This window comes from Bos grunniens, chromosome 26 (genome assembly GCF_055505025.1).
Source record: "Bos grunniens cultivar Pamir isolate PY7600 chromosome 26, Bosgru_T2T1.0, whole genome shotgun sequence".
Taxonomy (NCBI): Eukaryota; Metazoa; Chordata; class Mammalia; order Artiodactyla; family Bovidae; genus Bos; species Bos grunniens.
Window position 1 is genome coordinate 31,461,708 of NC_141190.1, and position 22,619 is coordinate 31,484,326.

General features: G+C 47.7%; 1 long non-coding RNA gene across 3 annotated transcripts; it reads left to right on the top strand.

Moving 5' to 3' along the window:
• Positions 1–8,082: 8,082 nt before the first annotated feature.
• Positions 8,083–14,815, top strand: LOC147344329 (uncharacterized). Of its 3 annotated transcripts, none has more exons than XR_015155747.1 (3): positions 8,083–8,790; positions 9,284–9,558; positions 11,772–13,866. It is a non-coding gene; the product is annotated as an uncharacterized LOC147344329 (long non-coding RNA). The 3 variants fall into 3 exon arrangements; XR_015155746.1 differs by having other exon boundaries at positions 11,775–13,866; XR_015155745.1 differs by lacking the exon at positions 11,772–13,866 and adding an exon at positions 13,882–14,815 and having other exon boundaries at positions 8,084–8,790.
• The last annotated feature ends 7,804 nt before the right edge of the window (positions 14,816–22,619 follow it).

The following is a 22,619-nucleotide window of genomic DNA, read 5'->3' on the forward strand; positions in this document are numbered from 1 at the left end:
GGGTACCTCTGCTTGTGCTGTTGCCCCAGGCCCCTGAAATGTTAGAGGTGAGCCCATGCCAGGCACTTTCCTGCAGTATTCCCTATAAATCTCACCACAAGCCTGGGTGGTGTGCATACCATCACCTACAGATGGAGAAGCTGGGGCTTAGGTAGCTTAAGTGACTTGTTCAAGGTCACAGAGCTAGGTTTCTAACTCAAGTGTCTTTCAAAAGCTCATGTTATAAACCACCACTTGACATCCAAAGCCCTGGAGTCACTTTGAGGTGCTGGTTAAATATGCAGATTCCTGGACTTTTCTCCCCACACTGATGCATCAGAGTCTCTAATGGGGGACTGAGAAATCTGTTTTTAAACAGTCTCCTCATAGGACTCTCTGCTCAGTAGCAGGGATCAAGTCCAGACCTGCCCTAGCCTAGCAATGTGACCTTGACCAAGTACGTCGGCTTTGTTGTGCTGCTGGTACCTCATCTGTCAGTGCGGATAACAGCACCTGCTCTCCCGAAGACCGCAGTGAAAATAGACCGTGTGTGTTATGTATTTGGCGCAGGACAGGGCTTAGACATGGGGAATTGAATATCTCCCCCTTCTTGTGATCTTTCTATTCAATTGGAGTCTCACCCTTCCTGCAGGGCTTATTGTTGTTTCTGCTTTCCCAGGGCCAGATTATCAGGAGTATCTGCTAAATTAATTTATTTCTGAGATCTCAACTACTAAGAGTTTATGGCTTAATAAGCCCTTTCTTGGCTATTGGCAGAGGACAGGAGACTCTTGGAGATGAAAAAACATTCAGGATCTGTGGATCTGGCTCCCTGACATGGAATTGGGCTCTGTCAGGGGTAGGGGAGAAAGCCACAGCTTTTTAATCAACAGAGAGATACCATGTAGGAAGCTGTAACTGTGGCCCCTTCCTGGGCCATCTTCTGTGACCCTCTGGAAACACCTGTCACTTGGAACCCTGCACCAGTGTTCTTGGGTCTCTGCTGCAGCCTAGCCTCTCTTCTCTCTGGTTTCCCTTGTCTTGATGTTTCTGCTCTGAAAAGTGGTGTTAAGAAAGGCACCTCCCTTCAGATGGGCCGTGCTGAGATTCCACGAACAGAACCCACCCTCGGAGGGCCGCAGCGGAAGTATGAGAGTCTGACAAATGCCAGGAGAAATTGATCACGGGAAGGTAAGATGCCAGGGAGTCAATTGCTGTCCCTCCTGGGGAGACACACAGACAGACAAGCTGTCAGGAAGGGCACGCATTGCCTGTACGTGCTGCTGTACTAAGGGAGGAGGGAGCTGCCTTTATCCACTTTCATTTATTTCACATCCCTCACATGTGCGCTGTGGCCCGAGGTTTTGTGAAGGTGCAGCTGTAGTCTCTGGCCCTGGAAGCCCCAGGCTTGCTGAGGAGGCCAGACCTAGAACTCAGGAAACATTCAACAGCACCAGACATGAGTGGGGGCGGGTGCCCGCCAGGGTGCAGGACACCCATAGGGATGGGTTCACCCCCGAGGCTCAGAGCAGCTTCTTTCAGGAGCTGCGCCTGGCTGGACCTGAGGGTGGACCACTTCTGGTTTTTTGTTAAGCATTTTTTTTTTTTTAAAAAGCACGTTTGCATCTCATCTCAGAGTGAGATGAGTCCACCAGATGCTGTAATAAAATGCTGACTGTATTCTCTGAACACCAGCAGGGCTCCTTCTGGCGCCAGGTGAGCTAGGCAGCTGCAGCAGTGAGTACTGTTATTGCTGTTGGTGCTTTTTATCCTTCCTGGAGAGAGGCTCTTGAAAGTCATCAGATACCACGCTCCCAGGTGCAGTAACCGTCACACAGGGCTTGCCAAGAATTACCTACTGCGTGGCTCCCTTTGAAATTCTTGGATGATTCCCAAATGTCATGGTGCTCCTCTCCCCTGGAAATCGCTGTCTCCATACGGACTCAGGGAGACCCTCCTGTTGACCTGTCCCGGTCAGTCTGTCGCATCCTTGCTCCTGAGGCTCCTGCCCCGCTGAACAACCTGGCCAGACCTGCTTACACCTTGGCCCACTGAGCTCCTGCTGGGCCCAGTATGCTGCTTCCTCCAGCAGTGCCCTGCCTGCTGGATCCAGGTCATCTTCAGGTCCTTCAAGTCTCGGCTCTTCCCCTGCTCCTCTGTGCGGTGCCTCCAAGGAAGACAGGGGGGCTCCTCCTATGTTCCTAGCACATCCCTTCCTTACAGCCATCCCCTGGACCTCTATTGTCCTTCATGCAGCCATTTTCCCACCAGACTCTCAACATTCCTAAGGGCAGGAGCTGGGCCTCGTTTGCTGCTGTTCGGACGCAGGCCTGGCCCTTGCTGACTCAGCACGTTTGTTGACTGACTGAAGGATTGTGAAGAGGCAAAGACAGTACCAGACTTAGAATTGAGAGACATGGGGGCTCCAGCGCTGACTTGAGGAGCTGAGTAGTTGTGTGACCTTGGCCCAAATGGCCCCACCTGTGTGAGACAACATTCACCAAAGCACGTGGGAAAGTACAGCTAAGAAGCCAAAGTTCACAGAGAGCTATCTTTATTTCCCGGTAAGCCTATGACATTATGGAGATCAGCCAGGGGACATGCTTCTAATCCTGAATTAAAAACATGCCAAAGTTGGCCTCGTTCCAGACACAGAGTCCTTCAAGCCAGTAATTTAGTTTAATCATCTACATAAATTGAATATCGGGTTCTGTAAAAGACACCAAGGCCCGGATTTTGGTCGTGAACTGTGCAACTTTGGGAAATGCCTCTGGGACTCGTTTTCCTTGAATGCACTTGTCTATTACTTGTGAAATGTAAATGTCAAAAGCTCTTGCCCTGCTGGCATCAGGAGGAGGCTGCGAGGACCAAGTGAGGTGGTGATCTTCCCAGGGGCGGCACCTGGGGTGCGGTGAGGGGCTGTAGAGGCAGGAGGTCAGGGTGGGGGAGGCTGCTGGCACCCCACACAGGTCCCCCCTGGAACTTGTCATGGCTGTGAGTGTTGGCCACGAGGGGGCACTGCTGTGCCCTTCCTGAGACTCGCCCTTGGAGGAATGGGCGCCTACCTGCAAAGAGCCAAGCATTCCCCTGGGCTCCTGCAGCCCACACACCTGGCAGACTACACGAGCCTACAGAAGAAAGGTCAGCCTCCTCGTGTCAGGAAGGGCCAGTGTCTAGTACAATTGGTACTTGGCTTCCCTTCCTGAGTGCCTTGAGAACCCCAATATTGTTGTTCAGTCGCTCCGTCATGTCTGACTTTTCACGAACCCATGGACTGCAGCCCACTATCTTGTGGAGTTTGCTCAAATTCACATCCATGGAGTCAGTGATGCTATCTAACCATCTCATGCTCTGCTGTCCCCTTTTCCTCCTGCCCTCAATCTTTCCCAGCATCAGGGTCTTTTCCAATGAGTCGGCTCTTCCCATCAGGTGGCCAAAGTATTGGAGCTTCAGTTTCAGCATCAGTCCTTCCAATGAATACTTAGGGTTGACTTCCTTTAGGATTGATTGGTCTGATCTCCTTGTAGTCCAAGGGACTCTCAAGAGTCTTCTCCAGCACCACAGTTTTGAAAGCATCAATTCTTTGGTGGGCAGCCTTCTTTGTGTTCCAACTCTCATGTCTAAACCATTGTTATTGTTCAGTCGCTCAGTCGTGTCCGTCACTTTGTGACCCCATGGACTGCAGCACACCAGGCTTCCCTGTCCTTCATCATCTCCTTGAGCTTGCTCAAACTCATGCCCTTTGAGTCAGTGATACCATGTAACCATCTTGTCCTCTGTTATCCCCTTTTCCTCCTGCCTTCAGTCTTTCTCAGCATCAGGGTCTTTTCCAGTGAGTCAGTTCTTCGTATCAGGTGGCCAATGTATTGGAGCTTCCGCTTCTGCATCAGTCCTTTCAATGAAAATTCAGGACTGATTTCCTTTAGGATTGACTGATTTGATCTCATAGTCCAAGGGACTCTCAAGAGTCTTCTGTGTTCAAAAGCATCAATTCTTTAGTGCTCAACTCTCTTTATGGTCCAACTCTCACATCCATACATGACTAGTGGAAAAACCACAGCTGCGACTCTATGGACCTTTGTTGACAAAGTGATGTCTCTGTTTTTTAATATGCTGTCTAGGTTTGTCACAGCTTTCCTTCCAAGGAGCAAGCATCTTTTAATTTCGTGGCTGCAGTCACTGTCCACAGTGATTTTGGAGACGAGGAAAATAAAATCTGTCACTGCTTCCATTTTTTCCCCTTCTATTTGTTATGAGATGCTGGGACCAGATGCCAGGATCTTAGTTTTTTTTAATGTTGAGTTTCAAGCCAGCTTTTTCACTCTTCTCTTTCACCCTCATCAAGAGGCTCTTTAGTTCCTTTTCATTTTCTTGCATTAGGGTGGTATCATCTGCATATCTGAGGTTGTTGATATTTCTCCTGACAATCTTGATTCCAGAGAAGCCCAGACAACCTCTTTTAAGAAAATTGCTATCCTAATCATTGTGTTCATTCTCCAGAGAAGACCATGTAATCTGTATATATCAAGTATCAAAGTCACTACAGGAACTAGTGACTGGTATGTCTGGCTTGCTCTTCAGAGCCCCAGGATCCTGGAGGGAAGTCCCAGGAAATGCTGGTGCTGGCATGAAGAAAAGGGAGGTCTTCCCTGCACAGACCCAGCTTCTTACTCTGATGATGTGGTTGGGAGCTGCAGTTTAGAGATGAAGCGTTTGGTCAAGGTCACTCGGCTAGTCAGAAGCAGAGCAGCATCTTGAACCCAGGTTCCTTAATCCAAGATCAACGCCCTTTCCATTGCATGTATTTACTTGCCAGAGCCCTGCTAGGAAACAGAATTCCTCTTGGATAGTTTGATGAGGGGAGACTTATAGAGCAAAGGGTGGGGTTCTGAAAATCAAGAAGGGATGCTGAGGTACCCAGAGTCAGTCAGGAGCAGGAAGCTGCCTCCATCACTGGGCTTGAAGTATCAGGGGGAGAGGACGGTCTTCTTTAAACCAGAAGAGAGCTGAAGGTGGACGCGTGGCTGCATGGCAGTGGCTGGAGTGTGGAGGGAGGCATTCCTGCCCACAGTGTGGCCCAAAGCAGGGAGTGGGAGGGGAAGGCTAATCTGGCAGTGCCTCCATCGGGGGAGCGCATTGGAAGGCCCCAGCAAGCCTGGTGATGCAGTTCCCGGTGGAGAATGGCACCGAGGAGACAGAGAGGGACCCACACAACCTAACTACACTGTCAGGCCATGTGCCCAGAGGAGCGGGTGAGCAGTGACGGGGCCAGACCTCGGCACATTTCAGGTCAGGCTTCCTGGCCCTTTGCGTGTGTGGCAGTGAGTTTAGTACTTGTGAACCTGCTCAGGGTTCCTTGAGCCCCAGAGTGTCCACTGTTCTGAGAGGCATGTGTCTTTTTGAGGGGCCAGGGATGCAAAGTTTCCTCTGGTGGCAGACTGGAGAATTGAGTGACGGGATGGAGACTTTTCCCAACAGCTCCAGGTTTTGGAGTGAACAGTCCCTGCAGAGTTGGCATCAGTGATTTGTGGGTGTGCACCTGAAGGGTTTGGACAAACCTTGACACTGGGTTTTGCTGACAAAGCCCTACCCCACCATGACAGGCAGGGTGCCTCAAATCCTAATTTGCAGATTCTGAGGCTCAGAATTTACACACTGTCTCTGTGAAGAACCTGCCTCAAAGCTGGGCTCTTTGTTGTGGTCTTGTGTGTCCCAGACAGAGAAGCTCACTTCTGCAGGAATAATTTTATGATGTATAAAATGCAGTCTTTTCTTATAAATTCTTAGCCCCGAGGAGCAGAGTATCTCCTTGGCATGATCGCTTCAGGGAATGCCCAGGGGACCAAGCAACACTCCAGTTATTATTAAGTCCAGCATATTCACACTGATTTCAAGGACAGTGTGATGCTCTTGTTGGCTCAACAAGCATGATCCTGAATAGCAATGATTGACTAGAAAGCCGGGCTGCAAGGTGGAACGGGGAACGTGCCCTTCACCTGTCCCCAGAACCCAACATGACAAAAGCAAAGTGATGTACATTAAATATGTGATTCTCCATTTCCTATGGTCATGCCAGAACATCTGCCACCGCAGACTGTTGGCTGCTTGCCTCTCCACGCTCTCTCAGGCCAACTTCCTTTGTTGAGGGTCTCCCTGGATGTCATTAGCAATGTTTTCTTTCCTGATTGTGGGGTAAGGAGTGCTGTGCCTCTGAACGTCATTGCCTTCAGATTCTGTGGGCAAAGTGAAGACAGTTAATGGTCTTCAAGCAAATTATCTCAGGGACCCTTGCAAGAGTCCTGTCCTGTCTGTTCCGAGCTCTCCTACTGGGTCTTTAGAAAGCCTGGTTAACTTCCAGGCATTCCCAACTTATGTAGGCTGTGTGAACAAAAATCAGCCCAGAAGGAGCTGGTCTTCTAATTTTCCTCATTATTAGTAAAATCTGGCAGAGAAGCTGTGACACAGGAGTCAAACTTTGGGTGAATCACTCAGTCACGTCCAACTCTTTATGACCCCATGAAGTGTAGCCTGCCAGGCTCCTCTGTCCATGGGATTCTCCAGGCAAGAATACTAGAGAGGGTAGCCATTCTCTTCTCCAGGGGATCTTCCTATCCCAGGGATCGAACCCAGGTCTCCTGCACTGCAGGCAGATTCTTTACCGTCTGAGCCACCAGGGAAGCCCAAACTTAGATAAGTATCTGGATAAACTCTGAATGCCTGTACTTTATAGCATTTGGCACAGGGAGACTGCTTGTCAGATACTTTCTTTTCATTCCTCTTTTATTCAACAGGTATTTCTTGAGAAACTATTGTGTGCGAGGCAATGCATTAGGCACTGCCTAATTCATGGCTATGAAGGAGGACAATAACTTCTGTCCTCAAGGAGTACGTAAGTGTAGCTCTGAACTTAAATTTAGTGCAGTCTTTTGGTCCATCTGTCCATCCATCCGTCTTGTACCCATTATCCATCCATGGCTTTGCTTCATATTGCCTTGTGTCACCTCACAGTTCCACCTGACTTCCAGGGCTACAGAGAGACACTGAGCTGTACGTCATTACTCATAATTTAGCTGACAGGTCTGGCATATCTATGGTCTCTGCTGCACTGCAGGTGTGGAGATGTTGTTAGTAAGATTGGGAGAGTAAGGCTTCTCTTCTGATGGAAAGGATACAGAATGTTGATTGCAAGAGGGAACATCTCCTGTGGCTCGTAAGTCTTCTTTGGTACCTCTTGACATTTAAATGTATGATCTTTTATTCACTCATACACACATTCTTCCAACAAATGTTGATTAAACACCTGCCATGTGCTAAATACCACGAATGTAGAGATGGATAAGTGACGGTGCCGTCAAAGGGTCACAGGCTGGAGGATTAAATAACCCTCAGTCAGTCTTGAGCTTGAGGTTTACATCTTCCCTCTTCTTTCTACCCAATCCCAACCGATTCCACAGTTTGGAAAGGGGTGTTATTTTTGTCCTCCTGACTTTTTTTTTTCCCCAAAAAAGTTAGGCCAGGCTTTTCACGTGCCTCAGTCAGGACAGTGACTGAGGATTCAAGCACATGCACATCTGGGTGACTGAGTAGATGGTAATCAGAGGTTTATGTAGACTTGGGCTGGGTGTGGACATCTAAGACGGGATGGCGTAGGGGTTTTTAGCTGCTGTTCTGGAGCCAGGAACCACCCAGGTGAAAGCACAGCCCTTTGTGAACTGGTTGGATGACCTAAGGCAAGGTTACTTTTCCTTTTGTCCTGTGTAAAGTGGGGACCATTATTAGAATCCCTAAATCACATGTTGATGTTTTCTGTATGGGTACACGACAGTGATCAAAATCACAGAGCTATAGTCTACAAAGAATATATTTTATTGTACATAAATGAAAAGAAATCAACCTGTGTGTGTGTGTGTGTGTGTGTATGTTGAGGCGAGGGTAGGAATATGGCCTGGAACAAATGAATCTAACTGTATTTAAAATGATTCACACAATCACACTGGAGGGTCTGAGCTGACAGAAGTTACCTAGGAAATATTGTGTCTACTTCAGTTTAGAGAAAATGCAAAAAAGAATTGCACACAAACATGATATTCTAATTGGGAAATTTGTTTCTCACAGGGGTATTGGGTTAGCAATTCTGAACCTTCTTAAATTTATCCCGCTCATGACTCATGATTTTTCAATCTGAGGAAACTCTTTAATCCTGGAGAATTTCCTACCGTCGTGTCTTTGGATACAGCGTCTCTCTCATTTCTTTTCCTTCCTTCTCGCTCTTTCTTCCACACCCTCTAACGTCTCATGCGTGGTCCCCATCTTGGGTCTCTCTCTGTGGCATCCTAAGTTTTCCAGATAAAACGTCCACTCACCAATTCCCTCTTCGGTTGATCTGTCTGCAGTTTAGCTAGTCACTCCCATCTCAGTCTCTCTCTGCCTCTCCACACTCTCTCCACCAGCCTCTTACTTGCCTTTTCTCCTCAGCTCCTCCAGAGAAGCTGGGCTTTCTGCCCTGAGGCCTTTGTATGTGCTGTTAGCTCTGCCTGGAAGGTCGCTGTCACCCAGCCTCCTTCTGGCTGCTGCTTCCTGTTCATTCCTTGTTCTCAGCGACCTTACCCTGAGCCTCTGGGAAACTAGCTGGATGAGATGCTTCCTACTTCACTTGTTCAAGTCCCCTCTGATTTCATTTAGGTGACACTCTTCTGCCATTCATGGGCATTTTTTCTCAAAATTTTATTTTCGTCTTGGTGGGAAATTCCTGAAGGGCTACGCCTACCCCGTCTTCCCAGCACCTGGCTCAGAGATGCACACCTAGCAGCCGTAAGTGCTGAGTGAAGGGATTCGTGTTGGTAGGTCTGCTCCAGGTGGATTCTGTCCTTTGGGAGGCTTGAGCTCTCCTGTCTCCTCAGCTGCCTCTCTCTCCTGCCTTTTCTTTCTTCTCTCCTCCTTCTCAACTTCCTTATAAGTGTGACAGGGCTGGAGAGCCTGGCATGAATTGGGGGTGTCCTTACTGCCCACCTTGAGCCCTCCTAGTTTCAACCTTCTTCTGCACAGACTCTGATACAACCTGAGGAAGGAGACAGACCCAGTTTCTCAGGCTGAGTCGCTGGGTCACCTGCGAGCACTGCACCCCTAGATTGACAGTGTCCTCCTCTTTTCTTATCCTGGGAGCCAGAACACATCTGTTCAATGATCCTGCCACTGAACACGGCAGAGTGATCAAGCCCTCAGTATATCTGGGAGGCAGGAAGGGCAGCTTATTTTTGATCTCCACATGACTTCTTCTGTGTCCATCTCATTCCAATCTTCAAAGGAGGATGACATTTATGGATGCAAGACTGAAATCAGCCAACAGAGTCCAGCTGAAGGGTCACGTGCAGCTCCATGATGTCACCTGCGTCATCTCCCTCGAGCCGATATCCTGACCTTTCCCATCCGGGTAGCCTGAGTTGAGGGGGCTCCGTTCATTAGGCAGCTGTGCTGTTGCAACAGCCGGGCTAAAGCCGTGCTCCTGTTTGCCAACACCCAGCTGACATGCTAAGCATGGGAATTGTCTGGTTTATTTACCTGCAAGGAGATTTAATCCACGTAAGTGTCTGACTTGGGCCCCACTTTCACCCCGATGAATCACTGAGTGGGGCTAGTATGAGGGACCCGTCCAGGGCTTCAGCTACCTTCTCTATGTCTGATAGCTCTTTAGGTTCAAATGTAGCTGCTGAGCACCATAAACACCTCCCCAAAGATGCTTATTAGGAAAACATCCAAGCAATATTGCTAATTCACTTGCAGGAGCAGAGACCTATTGAGCAGCACCAAATGGTGTTGGATAGTAGAGGCAGGAACAAACAGGATGAGAAACAACCCAGGAAGGAGGCAGAAGCAAGCATTCCAGACTGTGCCAAGTTGAGCAGGCTGAGGGCAGGCTGGGAGATGTCTTCTCAGTGGCCCACGCCCCTCCTTTTCATGAGGGTCCGCCGTACTCTGGGCTCAGGTCGGGTTTCCTCTAAAAGCAGGCCCTGAGATGAGGATTTGGTGCCAGCAGTTCATCTGGGAGGTGATCTCAGAAGCCACCATGAAGGATCTGGGGAAGTGAGCTAGGGAGATGGAAGAGACCCAACAAGGGGTGAGCCATTAAGCAGAAGATGCAGTGGGCTGCTGGGGCTCAGTCCTGTTGGAGATGCTGAGAAACTGTGTGGAACACGCCTTAGACTTGGTCTTGCCCTTTACACTGCGGGGAGAGAGAAAGAGGATATTTGTCACAAACTCCTGTCCTTCACTGGTTGACAGCTGCCCCTGGGATGTTGACTCCTCGGCCCTCGCAGCTTCCCTGAGCCGGGCCGAGCAAGGTCTCAAGGCAGACTCGTGTCCCTAGATAGAGACACAGCAAGCCAGCAGCTATGGGAATGTCTTCAGGTGGCCTGGGGGCTGGTGCATGGGTGTGGCCAGGTCTGCTCCAACTCTAGCTGCAAAAAGGACTGTGGTTTCTGGTTAACAGCAAACCCAAACCTCCTCATCTAAAAATAAGATCTGATGAGCCTCAGGGGGAAATGGGATCATTAGAAACCTGAAGGAAATGGCAACCCATTCCAGTATTCTTGCCTGGGAAATCCCATGGACAGAGGACAGGCTACAGTCCATGGGGTCACAAAGAGTCGGACACGACTTAGCAACTAAAACAAGTCGTGCCCGGCTCTTTGCAATCTCGTGGACTGCAGCATGCCAGGTCTGCAGTCCCCATCCACAATGACTTTGGAGCCCAAGGAAATAAAGTCTGTCGCTGTTTCTGTTGTTTCCCCATCTATTATTTGCCATGAAGTGTTGGGACCAGATGCCATGATCTTAGTTATTTGAATGTTGAGTTTTAAGCCAGCTTTTTCACTCTCCTCTTTCATGGAAAATGCGCTTATGGTTTTTCCCAGGAGGCATGGTGTGGAATGTGGTGGAGAGCACCATGGCTACCTTGCCAGGCCTGGCATCGCGTGGTGATGCACATCACAGCTCCTCTGTGAGGCCTCCACGACCAGGCTGTCTGGTCAGTGACTGTTCTCTACCAACCCCTGTGTCACCACTAACCACCTACAGTGTCCCTGGGAACTTGTTTTTTCTTTTCTTTTCTTGTGCATACCTGATTTTCCCAACAAGGAGGCAAGGCTCCTGAGCGCCAGAGTCATGACCTACACAAGTCCACCCTCCACGCTGAGACCTCAGAGCTGCTGGCAGTGTGAGCACTGCAGAGTCACCCACCATAAAGCACCACCGTGGGCTCCTGGGGAGGCCAGCGTGCTCATCCACTGGGTCACTGGGCAGTATGTTTTCCTTCCTGGGACTGGTAGGAAGCAGCACTTGATTCTAGAGAGAAGCAAAATATGACTTTTATGGAAATGTGTTTAAGATCTAACATGTCAGGCACCGTGTGAGGCTGTGATCTGTATTAACTCCTTTACTGTTCATCACATTCCCATTTCATAGATGTGAAAACTGAGGCATAGGCAAGTTAAGCAATGTGCCCAAGCCTCTCATGGGAAAGCTCTTATCTGGACCCTGGGGCCAGGTTCTTTCTTTCCACTGTGGGCACGGCTCCATGGTGAGGAGGGCAGGGAAGTGGGGGGGGTGTATGTTCAGTCAGGAGAGTTACCTTGCTCACCATTGCGGGGGTTTTCTTGGAGCCCAAGGCAGAGGTGGCTGCTAGGCTTCTACACAGCCTAGAGCAAGAGGCTGAAAGGCACAAGAGCTGGAGCGACTTGCCTCACCCTGCTTTATTCTGCTTTTCACCATGTCTGCTCCCCTCTTATCTCTCCCAGCAGCTTCATTCTCTCTACACACACATCAGCATATTTTTGCCATTTAAACACCAACTGAGACCAGCCATGGGAGCTGTGTTCCAGTCCCGGGGGAGGAAGTCCAACTGGTGCACCCCCATCCAGTCTACCTGTGGTGGGGTGACTGAGCACTAAGCCCACTCTCCACTCCGTCAGTATTTCTGCCCATCCCTGCTTCTAAGATCGCCGTTCAACGGTCACCGTGCTGAGGCAGGATCTGGAGAAGCTGTCACCCAGCTGGCTTCTACTGTTTTCTTTTTCCTACTGGCTTTTGTTTCCAGTTTTTGGGGTCCTCAGCTCTGGGTAAAGTCCTGCTTAACACCAAATGGGAGCCTGTGTGCTCCAGGAAGCGGAGAGAGGACTGAGGAAGAGGGACCCTCATGTCATCTCTGATTCCTCTGGACCACATGTGCTGAGGGCATCCTGGAAATGACAAGAAGTGGATGGGAAAATGGTGCTCTCTTGGCTCAGTGCTTCTCAATCACGCCTGAAAATTCCTCTGAAAAGGATTCCTCTGAAAATTCTGGCTGGCTTTGGTGGAGCTGGGGTTCAGGCATCACAGAATTTTAGTACCACCCTGGTGATTCTAGTGTGTATCCAGGATTGGGAACGTCTATCTTGGGCTTCCTTGGTGGCTCAGTAGTAAGGAATCTGCCTGCTAATGCAGGAGACACGGGTTGACATGGGTTTGATCCTTGGGTGGGGAAGATCCCCTGGAGAAGGAAAGGCAATCCACTCCAGGATTCTTGCCTAAAAAACCTCATGGACAGAAAAGCCTGGTGGGCTACAGTCCATGGTGTCGCAGAGTTGGACACAACTTAGCGGCTGAACAGCAACATCTTGGCTCTGGTTTGTGGTTGTGAAAGAGAGTTAGAAATGCCAGGGTGAGCTCCAAGGGTCAGCTCCCAGAGAAAATGGCTTGTCTTTTTGTCTGTCTCTTGCTCCTTTATCGTTTGACTTCCCATGAACTCCTATATGGCATCTGTTTTCTACTGCCACCGTGTATCTGTGGCGTCAACCCATGAATTGCACTCTATGTCCAGTTTTTGAGGATCTTCTAATGCAGGGTGTGTAAGGCAGTTTAGGGGGCTGGAGCAGTTCTGCATTGATGCCAGGTCTGCCCAGAAATCCTGTGCTAGGAGGAGGGTCTGTGTGAGTGCCCACCACTGGGGGGCTTAGGGCTCTGCATAAATCACTTTGAAGGTTTAGATCTTTCCTTTAATTAAGAAGTTGCTTCTCGTCCTCCAGGGAGCTGTGGTTGCCTCACTGGCATTCTGCCCGGGGAAATGAGAGCTGAGTGATGCATCAGGAGGCCATCAAGAGAGTGACTTGATGCCATCTCTGGCTCTGTACCCCACTCCTTATTTTTGGAAGGCAGTCGTGGGCATTCTCATGTGGCAGTCAGTGTCTGGGCAGGACACTGGAAAAGCTGATCTGGGGGTTAAGTGGGGGTCTTTCAGAAGCTGTTCAGGTTCAGGGCTAGAGTGCACAGGAGCTGGTGATTGGCCTCTGGTCAAATTAGGACTGTGCGTCCTGCCCCCTGAAGCATAGATTAGATGAGATTTTAGGGGAAGACTGAGATGACTCCCACCAGTATTCTCCATGCCTTATACTTAAGGCTTCTCTGTTGTTGGCTTAAGTACAGTGCAGTAGGTTGCTTCTCCAGTGCAGGAGGCCGAAAGTCCTGCTGAATTGCTTCAGTAAAATGTGGAGGTGATGCTGTTTTATCAGTCTCTCTCTGGCGATTGGCAGCTTTTCCCCACGGAACATGGCCTCTGGTCTCAGTGGCTATATTGGCTGGGTGTCTGTTTCACTCAAACAATAGAATGAAACATCTAGAAACCCATATCTAACTGGGGGATAGAGGGGATTTCTGTCCAGGTGCTAAGGCATGGTCAGATCTAGGGCTCAAATGAGGTATCAAAGCTCCACATTTTCTCCACCTCTTAATACTGCCCTCCTTCACTGATTGCCTTTATTTTCAGGCAAGCTTCTCCATCTGGAAGGAGAGGTGGCTACTGGCAGTCCCAAGCAAGCACCTTCCACATTCACAATCTGATAGTTCTTTCAGTGTCGATATTTTCATTTTCAGGACTGATTCTAATCAGCTCTGCTACCCACTGAGGCTGGGGGAAGGCACACTCCCCTAACCCAGGTACAATGTCCCCCTCACCTAGAGGCGAGCCCACGACCAGATGCAGAGGAGACGTCTCCTGAGGGGAGAGGACTTCTATGACCAGATGTAAAAGGAGAAAGTGAAGCTGGAGCCATGAAGGCAGTGACTTTCCACCACGGCAGCCAAGTTTGGTTTTCTTCTGGCCCCAGGACAGTGTTGTGGACTCTGTTTGCACTTCCTCCTATCACTGTGATACTATTTAATTGCTTCAGCTGCATAATTGGCAAAATTGGTTAATGTGCCTCATTCTGTGGCTCCATAAGCAGCCTGCACCCTCTCTCTTTTCTTTCTCCATTCCTCTCTGCTCCCACCCTGCACCCTGGCATGAGTCACCATTAATGTTTTTCCAGAACTATACTGCTTTGGAAGGGATAATTCCTTACTTGTATCGGAAGAGGATGAGAGCAATTAGTTGAAGACCTGGGGCCAGCATCCATCTGGGCCTCCTTGGAGGGTTCTGTATTCTGTGGGAGAAGGATAATCTGGTTAGAGATAATTGAGGAAAGCCGATGGGATGGGGATGACTCTTGGGTTTGATGGGAAGGGCACTTCCCAGGCCCGCCAGGGTGGTGCATGCTGAATATTGCAGCATGAGAAACTTGGCTGGGAGATATCCTGTGTCTTTGACCTGGTCACCAGCAGGGGGCAGGGAACAGCATGCATCGTTCTTACTTGTAAAGGATGTTCAGTCTACTTGTTGGGACTTGGAGCATCAGCAGGAAGCATCAGTGACAGATAAGAGGCTACACATGGCTATGTCTAAGCTACACTTTGCATTAGAAATGAAGAGACAAAGATATAGAGGGATGGAACAGTCAGGAAGGGATTTCTGGTTGTGACCTTTGCAGCATGAAAAGGAATTGACAAAGTGGTGGGAAGAGGCATGCCAGAGAAGCCAGCGCTGCAACTCACACCACAGAGGAAGAAATGGATGTGTGTAGGGGCCAGATTGGAAAGCTTCCTGCTGGGAGGCATAGAGGCAAGGTGCAGAGAAGACTGGGTGATAAAGAGCATAGAATGTGCTGGTCTCAGCCCAAAGTCTAAGATACCTTCCTGACTCAGCCACCCTAGAGGCTTGGTCTTTGTTCTGCATGCCTTCAGTCCTGGTTTTCCTTGATTTCATTTAGGTTGAATATTAAGTGAATTTCTAGTGCTGGTTACTACAGAGCATGGGAAGTGTAGCTCCTCTATGGGGTTAAAGGCCAGGCAGTAGAAGGACTTCCTATGGGCTCTGGGCTGTCCAGGGTCTGTTTCTAAGGGAAATCCCCTAAGGGAACCCCAAGGGTCTCTCATGGGCAAAACAGAAGTGAAGAGGCTTTGGGATTCAAGTTTATTAGTAGATTGTTGTTTGTTGGAAGTTAGGTAAGGCACAAGACATAGTAACAGTGACTAACAACCTGGAAATTACCAAGTAATTAGATTTTAATTGAATAACCATTTACTAAGCCCTTCCTATGTAACAGGGTCAGGCAGTGCAGGGGAAACACAGGAATCACCCTGCTGGCCTGCAAGAAACTTACCATCTGCTAGAGTCTTTAAGGGAGAAAAAATGGGGCATAATAGCAAATGTGGGCTTGGTGGTCAGACAGACCTGACTTTGAATCCTGATCCTGTTTAATTACTACCTGTGTGACCTTGGAAAAGCTGCTAAAACTTCCCTAAACCAAGGTTTTCTTTCTTTTTTTTAAATCTATTAAGTGGGACTAACATCTGTCCTGCAGGGTTTTATGAGGATTACAGCCAACATATAAAATTAAGCTTCCTGGCTCATGGTAAGTACCGAATAACTGTCAGTCACCAGCATGATTTGGGTGGGAAATCAGTAGAGCATCCTTAGCTGGGCTGAAATGATCCCTCTAGAGCATAATGAAGAGTAACCTGAACCTGCTTTCTCAGTCAAGCTTTATAGCTCAGAGCATTTTTCCATTGGAAAGACAAACACATTTGTGCTTCGTGGTCAGCTGATACCATTGGAAGACTATCTTCTAAAAGGCTGATATTTGGGCAAATCTCAAATGATAAAATTCGATGGAAGATAATGAAGTAAATACTATTTCTTTAGCATCCTCTCACCAACCATGACTATTCTGTCCCAGGCTTCTGGCATTATTGCCTCATTCATACATTTAATAAATGTTTATTGAGAAATTACTATGTGCTGGGTGCTTTTCTAAGTATTAGATTTTTGATCCTCCGCAACAGGGTAGAGAAAGGTTAAGTAACTCACCAACAGTCAACTAGTTGACACTGATGGAGCTGAATGCAAACCTGGAAGGAAGATGCTAGACCAGCTCTCAGCCACGACAGCAGACTGTCCATTCTCATGGAGGTCTGCTTCCAGATGTTGGCCGATGTCACTGTAAAATGGAAACCCTCCTAAGAATCTCTATATTTGCACAGGGAGTTCTTGAGGGTAAGCAAGGCTCCACAGAATAAACTTCCAACAGTAAAATGACATGATACGAAGTTATTTATTAGTGGACAAATTTGTCTCCTGAATACCCACTATGGGCCCCTCTGCAAATGACATCTCTAGCACTGGTGGTCTAAGAACCCCCATGACCCCTCATAGGCAAAAACAGTAGCCAATTCAAGGATTCCTGGGAAGGAGTCAGGGACTGCCTTGAAAGCAGGAGCAGTTCATAGCTGAAAGGGTCATTAGACACTGTCTCGCTCAAGCTTCTTTCCAGTACAGGATTCACCGAGATTGGCCAGGAAGGCTATGGCATTTGGTTCTCTACTTGAACACTGCCTCTGATAGACAGCTCACTGAGGATTCCATTCTGTCACTGGACAGCTCCAGTTGTTAGCAGATTTCTTCTTCTCTTAAATCAAAATCTGCCTCCTCCTAACACTCACCAATATGTTCCAGTTTTCCTGATAGAACAAATTTATTTCTCCTCTTGGATGATGAAGTGGTGGGGAGAAAGTGTGCACGGTTGGCATCTGATGCAGGCTTGGCAGGAACTCCCTAACTGTCAGCCACTCATCTGACTCACTTCCTCACACATCTGTGGGTTCTGACCCCTTGTAGCTCTCCCCTCCATCCAGGAGAGGAATGCTGGTGCCTTGGATCCCATATTCCCTCCCCTTAGTTCCTCAGGAATCTTTATCTACCAGTTATCTCTTTTTTCATCTTTAACTTCTCCTTTTCAATTGGCTCAATGCAGCCAGCATTTAAATATATGTAAGTTTTTTCACCTTAACAACAAATGTCTTCACGGTGTCCGCAGCCCACCTTTCTGGTGTTTCCTTCCCTGCACAGCCAAACTTGAAAGAGTTATATCCATGTACTCTTCCAATCTCTCACTTTCCAGTTTCTCTTTAACGCACTTTAAATTGGCCTCAATCTCACCCTCTCTGCAGTGAAAGGCTAGCCAGTTGGAGGTTGCCTAAGATCTTTGTCATTAAATTCTGTAGACCCTTTGCAAGTCTAATTTTATGTGGTCTCTGTCTTCTACGACACTGTGGACCATTCTTCAAGGAAACACTCCCTTCTTCTTGTTTTCCTGACACACATCCCTCAGTGTGCCCCCTTCTATCTGACTCCTCACTACTTACTCACGAATTTGAAAATCCATACTCCAAAGAAGTGAGTATTGAGTTCACTGGAGTCATTTCCTTGGATCTCTTTTGACTTGGATCATTCTTACTTAGTCACATGCCTTTGATCACCACCTGTATCTGATAATTTCAACATCTCTATGTTAAGTTCAGATGTGTCTCTTGAGTTCCAGATCTGCAGTCAGCTGTTCACTTAGCATTTCCAGATGTATATGGCACAAATTCCCTAAACTCTACGTATATAAAATTGAATTTACATTTTTTTCCCTTCAAATTTGTGTCTTCTCTCATGCTTTTCAACTCCATATTTGGTAACACCATCCTACCTATTGTCCAATCGGAAACTTTGGGGTTATCTTTGACGTTGGCTTCTTTTTTCTCCACACAGACTGCATCTTCTTCAGCCACATCTTGCTTATCTTAAAGCCTAAATATTTCTTGAAACCACAATCTTCTCTCTAACTCCTCTGTCACTTTCCTTATCTTGTCTATTATATTTTGTCTCGGTTAATGCACCGGCCTATAACTAATTTCCCATTTCCTCTTCCATTCCTTGCACTGAGATCAGCGTGACCTTCCCAAACATCAGATGTGTTGGCATTATTCCTCCACTTAAAATTCTTCAGTCACCCCATGTTGCTTTTGGGATGAAGTTCAAATATGTTTGTGTTCAGTGATCTGAGGTGGTGGTGGGCTGGGTTTTTGGCTGAAGATCTCAATCAATAGGTGGGTGGAGTTCAGTCCAGTGAGGTTGGGGAGTGTTGCAGAGCATGCAGAGATTCAGAATGGGTGTGGTTGTAAAGGTATAAATTGGGACTGTATAGCTAGAAGGACAGTGATAAGGAGTTGGACATGGGCAGATGCCAGTGGGCAGATCAAAAGGCAAGACTGGGTGCCCCAGGCTACTGTAGCCTTTGGAGGCAGCACCAGGGACAGCTCCAGTGCCTTGGTCCAGTTGCAGCGACTGCCACCCTTTTTAAAATTTGAGAGCACTTCATACTTTATTATCCTGTTTGGGCTCTTTGATGCTAAGAGGACAGACTGACTAGTAGGTTGAATTCTGATCTTCAAATAGGCTGCATCCTTGTCCTTTCAGAACACTCCAGAATTTGAGAGAAGGCAAACCCATAGTTCTGGGTGTGTGGTTTGGGACTTAGGTCAGGAAATATGGTGAATGATTGGGCTCATCCTTGAGAATCTTTTTTGATTCAGGACACTGATAATTTCAGAGCTTTGATTAGAGCCTTGGTATGGCTCCCCTTTTTGTTCTCCGCATTCGCAGATTCCCCTGCTGCTGACTGTAGAAAGTTTGTCTGTTTCATATGCACCAACTGGGTTTTCTTCCTCTTGTTGGTGTGAAATTGTGTGATGAAACGTTACAGCAGAGACTCAGAGCTCTCGCCCCAAAGTCCTCTCAGGGACATTGTCTATCTGGAGAACTTCAGGAGAGGAAATGGAGGAAAATCACTGAGGTGCGTTTTCCAGTGCTGCCTTCCTCTAGAAACCACTGTGGGCTCCGTTCAGTGGCCAGCCCTTCCATACTTCTCTTCCAAGCTGCTCTTTTCCTAGATATCAAGGTCTTTTCTCTGGAAGTTTCCAGGGGCAGACAGAAATGGGACTAGGGAAAATCAAGCTCTATTTCTAGTCGGTATGAAAAATAAACGAGCTTATTGGAGAAACTGCTGACTACACAGAACTCAGGGGCAGGTCCCACATATTTTAAAGATATTATAAAGAAAGTGAATTCAAATTTTAACATTTTGGTCTCCTAGGCTCAGTCAGAAAATGTGTTTCTGCCTCCTGGGGAAAGAAACATTTTTCTTGCTGGCATAGTAATGGTGAAGATATTATTATCCTTTTAGGTGGGCACGGGAAACAGAACTATTTTGAGGGGGTGGGAGTGGCAAATACATTTTCTCAAAGACCAGACTAATTCCCTGAAGTTGGCAGGCTCTTGGGGTTCGATTTCTTCAAGACTCTTTATGTTCAAGGGAAGTAAAAGGCATTCATTAGTTCCACTTGAATATTTGATAGTGGCAAGTGCCCAGGATGGAAAGTGGGCTAGATTCAACTTCATCATGAAGCTGTGCTCTGAGATGACAGCTCGAGGCTGTGGTGAGAGCTGCTGATACTTCTCCAGCAGGCAGATGAAGCCAGCCTGGAAGAGGAGGAGAAGAAATTCTTAGAAAACTTGCCAAAGTCTTTGCAGGGTATCCACTTGGGACTCAAGTTTGGGTCCTGAGAATATCTTGTGTTAGTGGGAACCAGAGAGAAGGGTTTAACACCCATCATGCTTTGGATGGTAGAGGGAAGTGGGGAGGGCACATATCCGTTAGTTGTTAAGACAACTGGCCCATGATATCACAGCTCTCTGCAGAGCTCCACTAACCCTGTTCTAAAAGCTAACAATTCATAAGTGAAGGAATCCAAGCAGAAACCCTAGGAAGAGCTGGAGGGAGGCCCAGACTCACATAAAAGCTTCCGTGATCCATGATGCTACTAAGTGGAATTGTTTTTTTGTTGTTGTTGTTGTAACTTGAGAAACATTTGTCACCAGTATTCCCTTACAAAATTTCAGCTTGATGGACTATGTTGAGTGTTGGGGCTGGTTGCTTGGTTTTCAAAATTTGGGGATATCAAGGGATCACTCTGGAAATTTATGAGGGAAGTTAGTCATGATTCTCTATGGACTCTAATAATTCCATGCATCTCGTTTTTTCCAAATTTGTAAATGGAAACTCCTGATATGGAGGTATAGGTCTGGAGGTGAAAGTTACAGACTTTGGAGTGAACATGGCTTGGCTTTGCTTCTTCCTAACAGGGTGACATGGGACACTTAAGCTCTCTAAGCCCGTTATCTGTATGTAAAATGGAGGTATGGGCCGCATCAAAGCACTACTGTGAGGATTCAGTGATGATGATGTAGAACACCCAGGGCAGTGCTTGGAACATGGCAGGCACATGGTACTCACTGTTAAAAGGAGGTTGGGATTTTGACTGGATCCCTCCTAAATGCCACGGCCCCAGGAGGATGTGACAGCCTATGTCTTGTTGCATATATTAGTTGGGAGCTTTGACGCTGGATTCAAATGTATTTGTGTTTAAATCCCAGCTTCATTACTTAGTAGCTGGATAAGATGCCCTGGAGAAGGAAATAGCTACCCACTCCAGTATTCTTGCCTGGAGAATTCCATGGACAGAGAAGCCTGGTGGGCTACAGTCCATGGGGTTGCAAAGAGTCAGACACAACTGAGTGATTAACACTAACCTCCCTAAGTCCAACCTTTAATGTATTGAAGAAGATAAACCTGCACATCACTGAATCCTTGTTAGAATTAAATCAGAGCAGTTGGAGCACACTGTAGCTGGTCTAGGAGAGCCTAGTGAAAAGAAGGCAAGGTCCTTTTTGGCACTTTACCACTTAATTCCCCAAAGGTAAGAAAGGTTTCCATGGTGGTTCACGTGGTAAAGAATCCACCTGCAATGCAAGAGACACAGGTTCAGTCGCTGGGTTGGGAAGATCCCGTGGAGAAGGAAATGGCAACCCACTCCAGTATTCTTGCCTGGGAAATCCCCATGGACTGAGTAGCCTGGTGGGCAGCAGTCCATGGGGTTGAAAGAGTTGGATGCCACCACCTCTCAAGAAAGGTGTTAAATTTCATCACAGGCATCCTAATAAGCTTTCTCTCACTGTCAAAGCTGTCCTTCCAGGAATGGCCAAGAGCGCAGGTTTTGTGGTTCCCCTTGGCCTGCCCTGCATCACGTTTGGGGCTCAAAAGGAAGTTAGATCTCATGCTTCAGGCCAGAGATGCTGCCTGGTGGAGCCCTGTTGGAGGGGGAAGGTGACTGACGGGTTTCCTCTCATATAAATGAATTCTCTCCTGTCGAGGAATCCAGTACATGCTTGGGCATCCATGACTATAGTTGTAACTCATAGCTGTATCCCTTCTCCAGCGGGTCTTCCCAGCCCAGAAATCGAACCAGGGTCTCCTGCATTGCAGGCGGATTCTTTCCCAACTGAGCTATGAGGGAAGCCCCATAGTTGTAACCAGGAAGGGTTAATTTTGAGTTCCTACTGGATTTGCTTATGAGACTTTAATCCTATCTTGCTGCCTTTGTTATTCTGGACATACCTAATGGCCTGCTTCAGGGAGCTAGCCTGACCCTGCCTGCCTGTGAAGAGCTGTTAAGGAAGTGAAACTAATACACCCCCCTGCCTGAGGCTTGCCGCTCTAGGAGACATTTGCAAGAATTAAATGGTCTTTTTACTTTGTTTCCTCACCTTCCCACATTTCTGATCCATAGAAGAACCTGGCATCCAGGCCTTGACAAGATGGTTATTTTGAGGCGCTCGTCTGTCATCTTCTCAGTCAGTCGGCTCCCTGAATAAAGTCCCTTCCTTGTCTCAACACCTCATCTCAGATTTGCCGGCCTATCGTGTGGCAAGCGGAGCGAGCTGGTAGCGCAGTGGTGTGTCCTAGCTATGGGGACCACAAAGGAGGGAGTGTTCCAGCCTCTATCTCTGGCTGGCCATTTGGTCTTGTAGTTACTTTCTAGAGAATTTGAATTCCCTAGGAGAGTTTGCTTAAGCCCATCAAAATCTCTCTGCCTCTGCCTTCAGCCAAACACCAGGAGCCAGTCAAGGTTGCCAAATGATGAGAGGTAAGAATTTATTGGGGTGAGTCTGGGGGCAACATTGAGTGGCCTTTGCTGTTTTGCTGTGTCTTCCCTGTGCCTAGAATGGCTAGACTCATAGGATGGTAGGAGAAGGGTTTCCCGAGTCTTCTCTGGAAGGCAGTTTCCTATGGGCTTACTGATACTTATGAAATAAGTGCCATGTTCCCATCCTTGTGCTTAGGAGCCATCACCTGGTGGCTTATTTTGTTCCCAAGCAGAGAAAAGTAGAGGTTTAAAATGGAACGGTGTGGGTGGCACATGCACATATAGACAACTTATTCACAGGTGTATATGCATCTTATCTTTGGGATACAAGACACTGAAGCAATCTATAAGCTTCTTATTTGGGGTTGGGGGAGAGGCTGAACTAGATTGTATCTGCTGTTTAAAAACCTAAGTAAGTTTGAACTGTT